This window comes from Triturus cristatus, chromosome 2_2 (genome assembly GCF_964204655.1).
Source record: "Triturus cristatus chromosome 2_2, aTriCri1.1, whole genome shotgun sequence".
NCBI lineage: Eukaryota > Metazoa > Chordata > Amphibia > Caudata > Salamandridae > Triturus > Triturus cristatus.
The window spans coordinates 537,863,614-537,880,267 of record NC_140582.1 but is presented as its reverse complement, the minus strand read 5'-3'; the positions used below and the strand labels follow the sequence as shown (position 1 = coordinate 537,880,267).

The following is a 16,654-nucleotide window of genomic DNA, read 5'->3' as shown; positions in this document are numbered from 1 at the left end:
CAGTCCTGACATAGCATGAAAAATGCCTAGCTATCTTAACGGAAAGTTTCAATTCTATTAAGGACACGGAGGCAAGGATTATCCCACCCTTTGAAGCTACCACGACTCATGTGGTTGGATCCCTCCCTACGTCAGTAAGTAACTGCTTAGATTACTCTTGTTGTGTATTTGCACTGATAAGATGAGTTTCCTAGGCAATGGTTGTTGCTTTTTGCACTTTGTTCCTTTTACAGGTTTTAAACCTTAGCCATGATCGGGTTTATAATCTCCACTCTTTGTTTCAGGAATGGAATCGACTAAACAGGATGCTTGAAAGTTTGGATTTGGCTGTCTACGCGCGGCGAAAGAGGAGGGGTGGACAGAGTTGAGGGACTATACTTGGTCCTGCATGTCCCTGATTGGCTGATGGAAGAGACGGTCTCCTTACTGGACTCTATTGTTTTTTGTTGAAATTCCCAAGGCATCATGGGAATTGTAGTTTTGTTAAAGTGTTCTCAAAACCGCTGCTATATTAAAAGTGAAGAAAGTTGAGCAGAATCCTCGCCTCCTAGAATTGAAACTTTCAGTTCCGATAGCTAGGAAATTTTTCATTGTACAAGCTTAAACCGAGTGTTTGAGCTAAACTTACGCATCTCTTCATGGACCTTTTGCCATGTCTTGTGGGGGCATGTCTCCTCCTAATCCCTCCTAGCGTGTGCTGGGTTAACTGCCTGGGCATCGTCCCTAATCCCTCTGTATAAGTGTGTAACAAGTCTCTGGCCTCCAGGCTTGTCCATCAACCTATACAATATCTGAGAGGGGGCAGGCTCATCCGGAAAACCAGGCCAGAGTTTGCGAGCAGTGGCCGACATCTTATTATACGGAAGGTACTGTCCCACACCTAGCGCAAACGTGTCCATTGAGTCCTCCCGGGTAATAAATTGGCCCCCCAGGTACAAATCACCTTGTACCTCCTACAGAGAGTTCAAAGAAAAGAAAAAAGTAGTACCCTGAAATGAGCCTGTGGAAGGATGTCATCCATCGAAAGGATTGAATAGAAGCTATGCTCCATGGTAGAAACACCCACACGATGAGGAAGGAAAGACACTAGCTAATAAGCAAGCAAATGAGACAGAAAAGAAAACTCACAAATTATAGGCACAGGGATGACTCAAGACACACTCTAGTGTACAAATTAAGTCTTCCACAGCACACCACTAGAGAAACAGTCCGTCTGGAGGTAAGACCTAACAAGCATTGGCAAAGCCAATAGGGCTCAGCAATCCGAGAGTTACAGACATTGTCAATAATAATGTCTTTAAGCTATGTGTTCTGGAGTGGGAGCATGTGGTGTGAAGTGGAATTGGGTGGCGTGTAGTTGTGTTGAGTGGAGTTTTGTAGTGGAATTATGTGGCATGGTGTGATTTTGAATTGTGTGGCTAGTAATTATGTGGCATTGAGTGTATGGGGCATCCTAGGATGTCTATACACAAACATTTTCTGTAAATTGTTTCGCTGTTTACTTTTAAGCAGAAATAAACATCTTGATAACAAAAGTTTTTACTATAAATGATCTGCACCACTCCAGTGCCATAAAAAGCCACATTGGGGTGCAATGTTCGCAAACAGGCTCCTGGGGTCCTGATGAATTGCTTTCTGATCACTTATGTGGCATGCCAAGCAAAAAACATGTTGCCCTCTTGCACTAGCAACCACTAAACATGACATCAATGGTCCGCTAACCCGGTTTTTAATTATACGAGTAGACTCACCGATTAAAACTGCTTTAGAGTACTACCTAGTCCATTTTTAATTATCCTTATGCACTTTAAACACTCTACACACCCATTTACACCTCACGGCCCTACACTTGCACTTCACATTACGGCTTGGAATAAAAGATCTCCATTAAAGAGCCCCTTGAAGGGTGCCCGTTGGTCATTGCAGCGCCGGCCCAACGAGGAGCAAGCAGGACACCCATTGGTTGTGTGAGGGCCCCAGTTCCAAAAGAAGCCAACCCCTGTTCTGCCCGGAGGATATATATATACTGACCTTCCGATGAATTCTCTCGCTGTATCCGTAGGAACTGCATACCTTATTGACATAATTTGATTAATTAGCAGGCCAGACTACATAGAAACCATCTGCATGGCATCAGGCATGTTGTCACAAAAACCTGTGGCATAGAAAGAATAATGCAAGCAAGCATGGAGCCACCTGTCCGCAACACCTGGTTACATAATGAAATACAGCCTTAATGGGAATTCAGAGGGCTCCTAGGTGACGGTGCCCCTGCACCTTCTGCACTATTGCTAACTACGCAACAGTCGAAAACATCAAACAGCAGGCCTCTCTGCATGGAACAGACGCACCTATCTGCCTACAAAAGTAAACATGCTTGGAAGATATTTATAATGAGAAATGTGCAGCTGCAAGCTGCCATAGCACCAGCTTTACGGTTTAAAAAAAAGTGTCTTGGGTGAGGGGATACAACACAGGGCAGGGAGAAGCAAGGGGGCAACACTGAGGGTGAGAGGAAGGGAGTGGGCGAAGAAACGATGGGGGACATAAAGTGCTTATAATGGAATGAGAGGTGCTAGATATTATCTTAAGAACATCCACCCAATGACTCAAAAAGCTCTGCTCCGTGGCCGGCAGTTAGTTGGTACGAAGAGCACCACTATAGTGACTATGTGCATGAATGCCAAGAACAACCAGTGTAAAATATAGCACGTGATCTTAAGTCTTCCTCATCAGAATTTCATTTCAATTTAGCACATAATGATTTACAGGGCAGGTCCAAACGACTGCACATTTGTGAAGTATACAACAGATATTAAGGCGGAGTCCAGGCATAACTAAGTCCTATTTACACACATCATTAATCAATTAATGAGGAAGTATTTAAATGTGAAAAGGTTACTGAAAAGCTTATGTTTAACTGGTGTAGAATAGTATTTAGTAGAATTTTGCTTGAAGTATATTGAATAGAAAGTTTTGGTTTATTTCGGTGTGTGCGCGTTTTGTGAAAACGTTTTTTAAAGCATTGCGCTTAGAATCCTGGAGCTTCGAGGCCTTGTCCATCACAAATCGGGCTAGACAAATCATATTCATTCATGTGGATTAATTTAAAAACACTCTACAATGCATTCGTAAATTGACTTTTAGAGATAAAGACAACCATAAATACGAGTGCAACCCCCCCCCCCACTCATACGTACATATTTATGAACTTCACAAGCATGATGGTCTGGGTAGCCCTCCGTGGGTTCAAACCTGTAGCTTGTTGGGAAAAGAGATCTTGAAGGCACGTGCAGCGACCACCTCCGTGCTTCTGCGTCAACATGTATATTTTATTTGTGTTACTGAGTGAGTGGCGATATCTGTAGATATATTTTAAGTATACGCTACATTGCGTTAGTAACTGCAGCAGAGAGAATGTAGAGATTTTCTGCATGAGATAAAACTGTGCTTCCCTATGAAGAACCTGACCGTTTACAAGGTTGCGCTTTATTCTATATGGACCCGGAGTAAAGACTGACAGATTGTTCTTTGGCAGCTATCTTATCCAATGAACTACCCTGAATACAGCTGTTACTTAAAGTAGTATCTCCTCTGGAAGGGACACAGCTGCTGCTGCCACCGGTGATACTATTATTACATGATCCAGCATCACTTGTGGTCCTTGTACATGACCCATAATCACTACTACTGCTATTGCAGGAAGCTTTGTCACTGGCAGCAGCATCACAAGAGCGCTCATCGGCAACAGTTATATTTCTTAGATTGCTGGCATCATTCAGGAACATTTTAGAGTCATAATTGCACATAAATCCAATACAACTAAGCCCTTCATTGTGAACAGCACTCAAAGTGTCACCAGGCGCAGATACTGCATGTCCTGCTTGGTGACAACTGCAGGCTTCGTTGGCTGTACAGAAATGTGCAGTGACATGCTCTTCTTTCTGTTTTTTTGGGGGTTTTTTACATGAAAAGGGTACACTTGGTTGTGAATTCAAGTTTTCCGTTAACAAACGTTACACAGCAGCTTCCCTGCTAGTCAGCTTCATATGTATAGTGTTAGGAGAAGAGGTGGGCGACAGTCTTCTTGAGTACTTGCTATCCATGCAGTGCCGGCTTTAGAGATGGTGGCATCTGTGCAACAATCTCTGTTGGCGCCCCCTCTCCCCACCCATCAAACTAGGCATTTTTTTCTTTGGTGCGGTCTGGAATTTCACGGCTGTGTACCTGCATAATTTTCCATAGAGTCATCATTTTTGTTGGCCTATATGTGACCATTATTCTGTCTCCAGAGCGGTCGGCACTGTGCAGTTGGCAAGTGCTCCAACTGAACTCCTTAACAGGTAGGGCAGAGGACATGGGTTGGATGATGGAATGAGGATGGAACACGCAGGGGGGGGGGGGGGGCACTGGCCCATATGTAACCACTTCCGTCTCCCTCTACTTGCAGAGAGGCCAAAGAAAAGATGAACATGCAATTTGATACTTTTATTACCTAGTGACAGACACTTACAACCACATTCACTGGTTTCAGTCTCAACTCCAGAGCTCTTCATCAAGTCTCATCCTCAACATCTATTCGCACTTTTAAATCACACTATATACAAGGATCATTGCATGAAAACCAAAACTACAGAAACTCACCAGAGAAAAAGAAATACTCCTAAAGGTTAGGGGTGCATACCATGCAACACGCTCTAAAATGAGTGAAATGTAAAACAAAACTGTGTGGCTGGCTTGAATTACATCAAGGGTTCTTACAGTCCTTGCCGAGAACCAGATCAGAGTTTTTTATTTGTAAAGTTAAAGACTTCCATATGAGACAACATAAAATCACATTTCAATGGCAGGCTGTACTTACTGTTGGTGCTTACCATTAGCAGGGCCCTTCCCTGCACAGTCAGAAATTTAAATGTAAATGTTGCTTTTCAAGATACTGGTCTAGGACTCTAGCATGCCCCTTCTCCCTCCCCCTTTCAGTGTTTGAGTGGGATGGAACAGGATTGTAGTGGGGTCTCCAAAAGGACCATGGCGGACCATGGCCAAAGAAACCCAACAAGAAATATGTTCCAAAAAGGTGAGGCCTGTCCAATTAGTGACTTTAAATATTTGAAGTAGAATCCTGTTCTTTTGATAGAGTGCTACCTGTAAATTATTGTGTGCCTCACTGAGTTTTCCTAAATGTATCCAGATAGATCACAGAGCAGCGAACTTGTACCTAAAACAAACCAGGCCTATAGGCTTTGCCAGTTCATATGAACAGTCTCACATAAATAAATAACAGTATGTGAATAATTAGAATTGATAAAATATAAGACATTTCCAAGTTCTTTGGAAGGCGTTTCTTTTGAAGTAAATCATTTAGTCCAGTTCTTCCTTCCGTATCATTTTCCTCTGCATTTTCTCATTCTGCTATACGCTTAGACTTTTATTCTCTGCATCTTTCTGAAATCCTCTCTCAAATCTCCTTTCTCACCCTTTTCATTCAGACCTTTTGCATTTAATTCCTTGCATCACCTACTCCACCATACCCTTGCACGTGCGTGTTCTTTCTTTCTGTCTCTCTCTCTCACTCTCTCTATCTCTCTCTCTCTCTGCGTGTCCCTCATCTAGAAATACAGAATTTTCTTTTACTTTTCGCTCAGTCTTAATCCCCACAACTGTGCACCTCCATCAACCACTTTTACATAAATTAGTTACTATCAGCACACAGGTAAACATTGCTCTGATCTACTGACACGCACTGTGAAGTAACTCGTTCCTCCTTCAAGTCGTACCCTGAAATCACGCAGACACCTAAAAGTGACTCAATTCAGCTTATGCGTGATAAGAGTATTTTGGGACTTGAAAAAACACTACAAAAACACATCTATAAAATGCAAACATTGTAGAAGAAGAAAAATTAATAAACCCTAAACAGGGACTGCCCTGCTGCCATGGATTACCTTAAGAGTTATTACAATATTGAGAAACAGATCGGTGTTTTAGAGAGCAAAAAGAATGACTTGAACATATTGCCGAGAATAGACTTGTTTGAAAGTTATTTTCTTAAAAGTTGTGGCTCTCCTGATCCTTTTTCTCAAGGCAAAAAAATCCCCCATGGTAATGTTGCAGACACAAGGGCCTCCTGCTCCCATGGCAGGCATGTGACACCTCTGGCCCTCTTCCGCACAGAATTTGCATGCGCACCAAGAAAAAGAGAAGCAAGCGCTCGTCTTTTTAAATAACAAACTGCTTTCATAATCTTTCTCCTGGTGTGAGGAGTGGCACGAACGCTCCCACACAGCCTCTAAGCTCAAGGTCAGAAATATGCTTGAGCAGGCGCCCACCCAGAGCTTGGCACCCGGTGCGGTGGCACCGGCTGCACCGCCCTAAAGCCGGCCCTGTATCCATGCACTCCCCGAGCTTTCCGGCAATCGGTCAGTGTTGCTCCTTTTTGCTGGGAAGTGCAATCTTGACCGCCTTGCCATTTTGCCTTCCTGAGCATGCAGCTGAGCGGAATCCACAACTGTCTCTGTTACTTACTCCTCTCACCCAGCGGTCGGGAAGCACACGGACAGCAATCACGGCAGAGGGGGAAACTAACACGAGGGAGACCGCAGGAGAGGAGGAATATGGAGAGAGAGAGGAGTATGGGCACGCGCTTTACAGATGCATACAGCTGCGCTAGGAGGAAAAGAAGCAATATGGAAGGAGCGGAAGGGAGGGAATAGAAGCTACACCCACCAAAAACACAAAAAAGCATATCTATGAAGAGCTTATATTGGCCTTGCGTTTTATTTAATGCTGCAGTTCTGTCTTTGTGGTCTCGGGCGTCACAGTTGAAACCAGTGCATCAAATCGGCGCTTCCTGCGAGGTGGGCAGGTGAGTGATGGTGTAATGAGGAGCCTGGCAGCTCCTAGAGCAGTGACAGTTCCTGGGATGTTGATGGAAAGGCAGACATGCCAGGCTGGCCCGTGACTACTACAGGAAAGCCCACGGTTGTTAAATGATGCCCTGCTCCTAATGTAGGGAAGCAGAGGGTTCTGCATTGTGAAGGCTGCGGAAGAGCCTGCTCGCTTGGGAGGAAATAACTTGTGAGCAGTGGTATACTATTAAGGGGAAATAGCGCTGTGAGGGTGAGTTCACTCCCTATCTGATTTCCTCTAATAAGTGTTTTAATGGTGCTGAAAGGCGGGGAGAACCACTGACCTTCCCCAATTAATGCAACAGCAGTCACATTCTCAATAAACAAAAACAATAACCCCAGCACACATTGTAAGTAATGGGATGACAGCTATAGCAATAGTGTGTCACATAAGAACAAGAAATCTTGGGATGAATATTTTCAAAGTCCTTTATTCTTCTTATTTTGGGCTCCTTGGACTTCTGTATTTTATGAGAAGCAGGTCATACAGGTAATAAGCCAACACGTGTTTCGTCGCCAGCTTGGGAATTAACCCGCGACTTTTTCAAGGCTAGATAAAAATGTAAGATGCATAATCAGTGCACATTTTGAATATAAAGCATAATTAACATAGTTATATCAGGAAGACCGGAAATGTGCACCCCGTATGATCAATTGAATAGACCAAAAGGACAAGAAAGTGAAAGGTAAAACCTGACACTGTAAGCAGAGTAACAACATATATCGGTGAAGGGATGGGGAATTGTCTGTGGGGGAGAATCAAAACACACTGTGTGTCTATAGTCCCAATCCCTCTACACAGCTTCACCTCCGATGTAGGAAAATCGTGAAAGTGGCAGGCGTGAGAGAAAGGCTACAAGTATCATTCAAGTCCGACATGGAGAAGTGTGGCTCAATGGTTAGAGCGGCAGACCTCGATGCAGAGCACCGGTCCGGGACCAGGGTTCGATTCCCGCCGCGGCAGGGTCTCGGGCTATAAATTCCTCGGACCGGATATTCTCACCTCAGTGCCTATTCTAATCATGGGTCACACACTGCAACTCTGGGCAATAGCTTGCTTAATCTCCACAACGGCCCCCAACAGCGCTGGGATGCCTGGCTTCACCATGGCGGTGCCCAGGAGTGGACACTCCACACGGAAAGCCAGGAAGGGTTCCTTCAGCGGTATGAGTACAGCGCTGAGATACCCGTAGTGGTGATCGGTGCTATATAAATACCTATACATTTACATATACATTTATATGCCAAAGGACTAACCTCCTGTATTCTATGTTAAGTTCTTTCTAAGGGGATAACAAAGAATAACACCACATAAATGGAAAACGTAAGAGGAAAACAAACTGTAAAGGAACACTAGCCAAAATAATGATAGCGCATACATGTATGATACATACTTTTAGTGTGGTGATAATTCTGACCCACACAATTAGCGGGTAAAACGTTGTACCTAATATTCAAAAGCCAGAACCCAAGTCCGGTCTGGTGTCAGCGACTATAGGAAAAAAGAGAGTATGAACCTTACTAAATATTTGTAAGATGTAACTCATGTAAACAGATGCACAGATGCACACAGCTGCGCTAGGAGGAAAAGAAGCAATATGGAAGGAGCGGAAGGGAGGTAATAGAGGCTACACCCACCAAAAACTCAAAAAAGCATATCTATGAAGAGCTTATATTGGCCTTGCGTTTTATTTAATGTTGCAGTTCTGTCTTTGTGGTCTCGGGCGTCACAGTTGAAAACAGAGCACCAAATCAGCGCTTCTTGCGAGGTGGGCAGGTGAGTGATGGTGTAATGAGGAGCCTCGCAGCTCCTAGTACAGTGACAGTTCCTGGGATGTTGATGGAAAGGCAGACATGCCAGGCTGGCCCGTGACTACTACAGGAAAGCCCACGGTTGTTAAATGATGCCCTGCTCCTAATGTAGGGAAGCAGAGGGTTCTGCATTGTGAAGGCTGCGGAAGAGCCTGCTCGCTTGGGAGGAAAAACACTTAGACGATGCTCGAGGGCAAACAATATCTATGACATAAGTCACGCCGCAGTGGGGAAGCAGATAGATAATTTTTTTTTAAATATTAAGAGATGTAGAATGTTCTTTTACAATGGCTGAGGAAATTCACAGTTTAAGGATTTTTTCATATTATTTTTTAGATAATTGAATGCAAGTTAAACAAGCAACAGAGGACATTAAAAATCCTCTCACTTTGAAGTGAAATAAAGAAAAATAAACATGCCCTTGGGAAAACAGAGTCTGACATTTGATCTCGGTGTTTGAAAGCTAAACAAATCAGACAAAATGAGATCAAGATTTACATGCCGGTTCAGAAAAACGGAGCAGAGCTCGGGAGCGAGGGAAAACAGGACTGATTGTGTGAATTGCTTTTCAACAAAGAAGGAAGTGGTTCATAAAACACATAGTAAAATGGTCATCCGTGGCTTGGCACAGTACTTAGTTCCCACTCTTGGGGAGGGCTAAACACAGGAAATGCATGCCATGGACAAATTGGGAGAAAGAATAGGAGAGCAATGATGGAGCCAGCAAATGAAAAGCAATGGGCTGGCTTTAAACCCACAAAGTAAATACAACATGTCAAGAAGAGACAGAGCAAGTGCTGTCTAGGCAAGATCTAAAAAAAAAAAGAAAAAACTCTCTATACATGCAGCCTAAAGAAGCACTGGGTCTCACTTGAGTCAAGCGAATGTTGCGTAAGCTAAGACTTTGGCGTAGGGAACGGTCGAAGTTTAGGGAGTCCATGAGCTTAATACATTCTTGGACCTGGTGGGTTTGTCCGTTGTTAGAGAGGAGAAGGAGGCCTGTCTTATCTTGATTAAGTTTTAGGTGGTTGTGAGATAGCCAGTTTTGAATTTTTGTTAGGATATCGTTGAGACGGCGTATGTCTTCTGGGGTGGAGACTTCCAGGTAGAGCTGGATGTCATCAGCGTATAGGTGGTAGGTGATGTTGGCTTGATTGATTATGGTAGTGAGGGGTTCCATGTAGATATTGAAGAGAGTAGGTGGGAGGACTGAACCCTGAGGGACACCTCTGGTTATAGTGGAGGTATTGGAGATTGAGCTATTTATTTTGATTTGTTGAGAACGGTTTTGTGAAGAAAGAGGTGAACCATTTCAGCACCATGCTGTCTGCTCCGATCCGTTGTTTTAGTGTGCTGAGAAAAGTTTATGGTCCGCCGTGTCGAAGGCCGCGGATAGGTCTAGGAGGATGAGCAGGCAGCAGAGACTGGCATCCATACATTTGTGGATGTCGTCTGCTATATTTAGTAAGGCTGTCTCTGTACTGCACCCCTTTCTGAAGCCTGATTGGTGAGAGTCCAAGAGATTGTTTGTGTTGATGTGCTGGTGGAGTTGGAGTAGGACACATTTTTCGAGGATTTTGGCCAGGAAGGGCAGGTTTGAGATTGGCCTGAAGTTGTTAAGGTCCTCGGGGTCTAAGCCTGGTTTTTAGGTCTCGCCTTGGCAGCGCATGCGCTGCATGCGCTGTCTCAGCGAGACCTAAAGTAATCTGTATGTTGGCTTAAACTTCATGTAATCTGATTTCTTGCTTGCTATTGGCTTACTTGTGGTATTGCTGTTGTTCTCTCCCTTTCTGTTGGCTGTTGGTCATTTGCTAACTTCCTTGTAGTCCCAATTCAGCGGTGCCTAACTACAGTGTTAGTCCACTCTGCTTGCACTCCTTTTAATTGCCTGCAGTGTGCCATCTGTTTTTCACGCGGTAGCCTGCGTCTCACCTCCTCCCACTCCCCCTTGATTCTTCTGGCGCCCAGCCTCAGGCATGTCAAATCTGCCCGGAGACGCCGCTGGTTTATGGTTGATTCCTCTTTGTACTGCACGTGCGGCTAGATAAGGAAGTGTTTTGAACACAGTGGAGCCTCAAGGAATTGAACAGAGTGATAAAACGCACAGCTATTAACAGAGTGTGAAAGGAAGGGAATAGAACGGACTTAATAGCATTGCTTACGATCATTTTCAATACTCGCTTGTTTTTTGTTGAATTGGTCCCACGCCGTAGACAACAGACATTGGAGGCAGGAGGTGGAGAGTGGGCAGCTTACACCAGCTGGCTCTGGCTCGCTGTTCCCCTCCCCTCATGCTGCCTATGTCTGCTCCCTGCAGCTGCGAGCAATTTCACAGACCAGCCAGCCGCAGCCCTCCTCGTTTAATTTTTATTGGTCCAGGGCCGTAGATAGCAGGCATGGGAAGTGTGCGGGGAAGAGCGGGGCAGCTTTCCATATTCAAAAGACAGAATGTGAAAAGCAACCCACAATTTAAATTAACATACAGTGGATAGTTCAGCTGCACGGACATTTCACCTTAATTCCAGTACACTAACATGAAATCACTTGGACAGACGCTTTCATGGTGAGTTTAATTTTCCTTTTCATGACAACTGTGAGCGCTTATCTGTTTGCTTTCCAGTGGATACACGGTCCATTGTGGTCAGCGCAGTTGTGTCCATACTTGTATACAAACCACCCATCCCCATCTCCCTCGCATTCTTGGAATTCCTCTTCCCACATGATTAGCCTTTGAGCCAGATATGTGACCGCTTTAGCTTTACATGGAGTTTACAGACTTTCCCTGTCTGAGTCATTGTGAAGTGTTGTACACTGCATGGATTTGAACTAAAAAAGTAAAGATGGATAGCACTTTTATTTAAATAAAAAATAAAATAAAAAAAAAAGCATTGGTTTGTCGAGTTGACAAACAAATGCTTTGATTTGTAAAAGCTCCCATTCTGTGCTATCACTTTAATAGCGACCGTGCAACTTTGTTTAGACGAGCCCAGTCTAAAGAAAGTAGCGGGCCGCCATGAAAGTGAAAACTCAGACCCCGGCGCTTGTTTCATGTTGTATTCAACATTCAATGTCATCCTCTTGTAAACAAATCACCTCTGAGTGCCTGGTGTGTCTGATTAAACAGTGGGAAATGGTCACGAGTCGGAAGGTAAAAGGACCTTTGCTGTGCCTTTTTTATTCAGTTTCTATTACAGAGCAGAAAACATTGTGCCAAACATTGGTTGCACCAGTGAATAGTTTTGTGACACGTCGCACCGTTTCATGCTTATTTCGCAGAAAGGATAACAAGATTTCTAACCTGCAAATGATTAAAGAGTGAGACGCTCACAGTGTGTTGTTCAATGGTGCGACGCAAATAGAAGCTTCCAGAATAATACGGTAGAGGTGTATGTTGAGTGAAATTGTCCTTCTTGTCCTTGTGACATTGTCATTTATACATGTAACTTGTCCACTAGAAACTGAACAGATGTTTCTAAGCAGTCATGCACCCAAGCATACAAAAATACTGCAAAAAGAATAAAGTCAATTAGTAAAGTCTGCACATCACAGAACCTCCACTGCTGAAACGGAGAGATATGGTTTGAAAACGATCTAGAGACCATAAAGAAGCAGATTTTATCATCATCCAAGAATGGCTGATGCTATTTCTGCATTAACCTGCTAATTATTTGCCAAGCCACCTTTTTCTGCAAAATAATTGAGAAAGTGAGTTAAGCATCTACAAAAAAACATGCAGTTTCACTCGGGTATGAGCAGCAGGCCTATCAAGTCTATGACGACACTACACAACACGGTCTCCGACACATCTTCACTGATTAAGTCCGAGAGTGTTTTCCCCCTCCCACTTTCCTTCTGATTTTGCACATCTTCCTAACGTCTGCTGCCTTCGGTTTGTTTTCCTTCCTTCTGCTTTTAGAGCCAGGTTGGGTTCATATGTTTTCGGAATGTCTCAGCCTGGGCTCTCCGGCCCCTTCCTTCTGGTCCTCGTTTGTTCGTTAAACAACATTCAGGTGGGTGCGGCGCAATGCAACAGCCTACCTAGTGTGGTCCTGTTTAACTACAAACGGATAGATAGGCCTATTAGAAGTCCTTCTTACTCTCACACCGAAATGACTTCTATTGCTGCGCCAATGCGCCCACATCAGGCAATATTTTTCGTATGGTTGGAGCGAAGTTAAGCAGGTGGTACAAAGATCACCAAACAGCTAGAGGGGGGAATATAGGGGTAATGGGGGAGGCTAAACAAGTGATGATTCTCTGTGGTTCAGAATGGAGTAAATGTCGCAGGAGGTATTGGCCTGCGTTGTATCAGAAAGTGGCAGACATTTCTAGGACATTTTTGTGGTCAGACTAGCCCAGTTATAAATACTAATTGACACCCTGTCCCCCACGCCATTTATGTCCCATAACTTTATTCACGTTGAAGACTGCATCAGAATGACCCGATGCAGCCAACCCAGCTCCATACAGAGATGTACACAATTTCGATTCTGCTTTGCTGGTGAACATGAATCCATGTCACCACAGACTCTGGCTTTTATAAAGTGTGTCTTTAAAACATCCCAGTAAAATATCCAAAATAAAAGTAATTATGTAAAGCTGCTTGTCGCCAGTTTCACACTATGTAATTCCCCAAAATGTATGTTTTAAACCATAAATTCTTTGCTTCAAATGGGTTACTTATAATTCCCATGTCCACCCTTTGCTGGAATTAAAAGGCAACGGTCCTGGGAACTCACTATTGGTTAGAAGGTGGAATGGGGAGAGCTACCTGCAGGCCTCATACTCACTGTGATAGGCAAATAATTGACTGTATAAGTGAAATTTGCTTCCTAAATCCATTATGTCAGTTCTATATTCATACTGAAACAGCTACTCAACTGTCTCCTACACGGTCACTGTAGTAGTACACTCACTTTTCACCAGCACCGCTGTCATTATAATGTCCAACGTAGCCCCTTTCAGAAATATTGCTCTACTTGTAATGTGCAGCAGCAGCCCTTCCCTGTATAGCTCCTTCCTTCATAATAATATTGTGGTTCCTGATTGTGCAATATTTCATAATCTTTGTTGTTATAAAATGCTGCAAACTTTAGCTGCTACTATTCAAAATGTAATGGTAGTGACATTAATGACATGGGATGGATGAAAAGATGAGTTGGCATTGCTAACTCGGCATGTGCAGACTGCACGGATTTCAGCAGCTTGTGGCTAACTTGCTAAAGTTTTTGTATGCAGGTGCATCAGTACAGGGCTGCCATAATTTCCGTGGGACGGTACCTGCATGCCTGCTGTACTGCCATATTTATAATGAATAGTTATAAAACTTGTCGGCAATACTGTTGCATTTTAGATGCGATAGTAACAGTACTTTCAGACAGAAAGTACATGTTTAGTGCCTATGTAATTACAAAGGCTCCCTATTTTTACACATAAAATGGTCAGAAGCAAATACGACAAACCTTAAAAAGTTGCTCATCAAAAATCATTTAATGTAAGCAGAAGACATGAATTATAGAAAATACCTTTCAATTTATTAGTACTTTATACTGTGCCAATACAATGTCCAAATAGAGGAATGTACAGTCCAACCCTACATTTCCTTCCCCCTCACTCACTCAGTGCCCTTTAATGAAATATTGTGTCTGGTAAGTAACACTGTCCGTTTGTAAGGGGTCTTCTTCACCCAGCTGGTGCACGATGCTAAACATCCCAACTTCTCACTCCTCGTACATAAAGGTATCACAAACACTTATTAAGGAGCTAGTGACACACATTCACCGGGCTGTCTTGGGATGCTAGCTTTCCAACATCCTGCACACTATGAACATAAGGTGTAATCATACCCATGTGGTTGATGGTATTTGTGGCTGCATAGATTATGTGAAAATATGACCATAACACGCAAAATGTGGCTAGCAAGAATATAGTATTGTAATGTGTACTTTCTAACCTTTCTATGTTGATCGTTTTTCGTGTTATTGTGTCCTTTGGTGCTCCCTTGTTTTTTAAAATACATTTACTTTACTAACAATTCTTATTTTATTCTCCTTTTATACATCTTATCTTCCATCTTGCCTTTTTTTCAATATGTTGCTTTTTTCCCCTCAAGTCCTGTGATGTTTACTTTCGTGCACTCCCCCATACCAATCTCAACGCACTAGCCAGTAACCACTAAAACCCGACAAAGTCAACTGCTCTCACATTGCTGAGACCTATTGCGATATATGGGATAAAGTACCTCCATTGCCCGTAAACTTACATCACCTGGATTTGGTTTTCAGGGGCACGTTCTCATCCTTCAGCGTCCCACTGTTTCAGTCAGGATTACTACGTTTCATCTGTAACTTCAGTTCGCGTTGCCACATGTCTGTTACCCTCAGGGCATAGTTAATGCACTGGCTCTTACATTAGTACTTTTTTCATTTTTCAGATACATACATCCACAACAGAAAATGCCATTCCACATAATTACACTCTGTTTTACAATCCCACTCCACATAATCCCAGTACACTCAATACCTCAAAATATTTCCACTGCACAGCATGCAACATAATTTCACTACACAAATCCACTTCACACCCTACAGTTCCACCACACACAAATCCACAACTAACAATTAGAATCCAAGCTACATAATTCCACTCCACATCACATACATCACTCCACTCCAATCCAATCCAAAATACATGGGTTAAACACATTGTCATTTGCAACGCCAATACCTCTAACTAATACGAGACCTATTGCATTTCTAATGCTTGTTTTAGTAGTGGAGAGACTTGGCCAAGCTTTAGGCAGTCTGGCATGACCTCCGTGTTTAACGAGCTGTTTATTATCATCGTCCAGAGGGGTGAAATTACGTGACTGAAGTTTTTTGCCATGGAGGCCATGATGGGGTCCGCGAAATGGGAGGAGAGTTTTTAGTTTGCAATTAGTTTGAAGATGTAATTAAGTACAAAAGAGGGTCCCCTGGGTTATATCGTATAAGGAGAGGCAGGCAGGGAATAATATAACAATAACAGAAAACCTCTCCTTAACATTGAATTGCTATTCGGGTAATACCTCCATCATCAAGAAATACATTGTCCCACTAATTGTATTTATTATTCATCTTTTTATTTATCACAAAACTTTTTTGTTTTATTTTTTGTATATGTATATAAACATTAGTTTTCAAATGTAATACAAAATCTCAGCAACATATTTTTTGAGCCCAAAAAAAGCAGATAATTGGATCTCTCACGGATGCACTCAACCAAACACACAACTAACAGTCATACCACAACACAGTCATACTCCAAGACATAACTTGACATATCGATGCATATTTTAGTTCATTTCATAAATACATGCAGTAAAAACAGGGGAAGGAAAGCGACGACGCGCGTTTTGAAGTGGAGTTAGAGATCCACAGTTCCTTCATCAGGGCGCAGAGAATCAATTATTCATAAAGTGGTCAATTGTATTCCAAAACTATCCGAATGCTTTCTTATATGCGGTGCAGCAAGGCCTCTATGTAACAATAATTTAGGACTTTAGAAACAATCTGTGGGAACAATACAAGTTCATTTTTATAATTTCATATATATACATAACAATGAACATGAAGCTTTGGCAGGATCCCAAGAAGATAGAGTTAGAAAGCAGCAGTATTTGTGCTCCTAAGTGATATGAAGAAAGGCATAAAGTGAGAATTTTAATAAATCCAATTTTCAACACCCGGACAAGTGTGCATAAAAGAAGATAGTTTATCAAAAAAAATAAAACAACAAACCTACATTTGTGAAGGTGAAACAGACTACGTCTCGCACTCAATAGTTGCTTCGAGGCCCCAATGGCCTGGTGTCTTTCCTTCAAGGTATTATAACCTGGCAAAGACAAAACGATGGGATAGAATACGCACTTAGGGAGCTGTGTTGATACATAATAT

The 16,654-nt window shown here is 42.8% G+C and overlaps 1 protein-coding gene across 7 annotated transcripts in view; it reads right to left on the bottom strand.

Moving 5' to 3' along the window:
* ARFIP1 (ARF interacting protein 1) overlaps positions 1-16,654 on the bottom strand; it is a 441,450-nt gene that overhangs the window by 291,415 nt on the left and 133,381 nt on the right. Inside the window, exon 1 of one of the 7 annotated variants that reach the window (XM_085641678.1) lies at positions 16,503-16,521. The exons of the other annotated variants lie outside the window; for them this stretch is intronic. The gene's annotated coding sequence lies outside the window, so the exon portion shown is untranslated. Of the gene's footprint in view, positions 1-16,502; positions 16,522-16,654 lie in introns of those variants that run through there. 7 annotated transcript variants of the gene reach the window in all.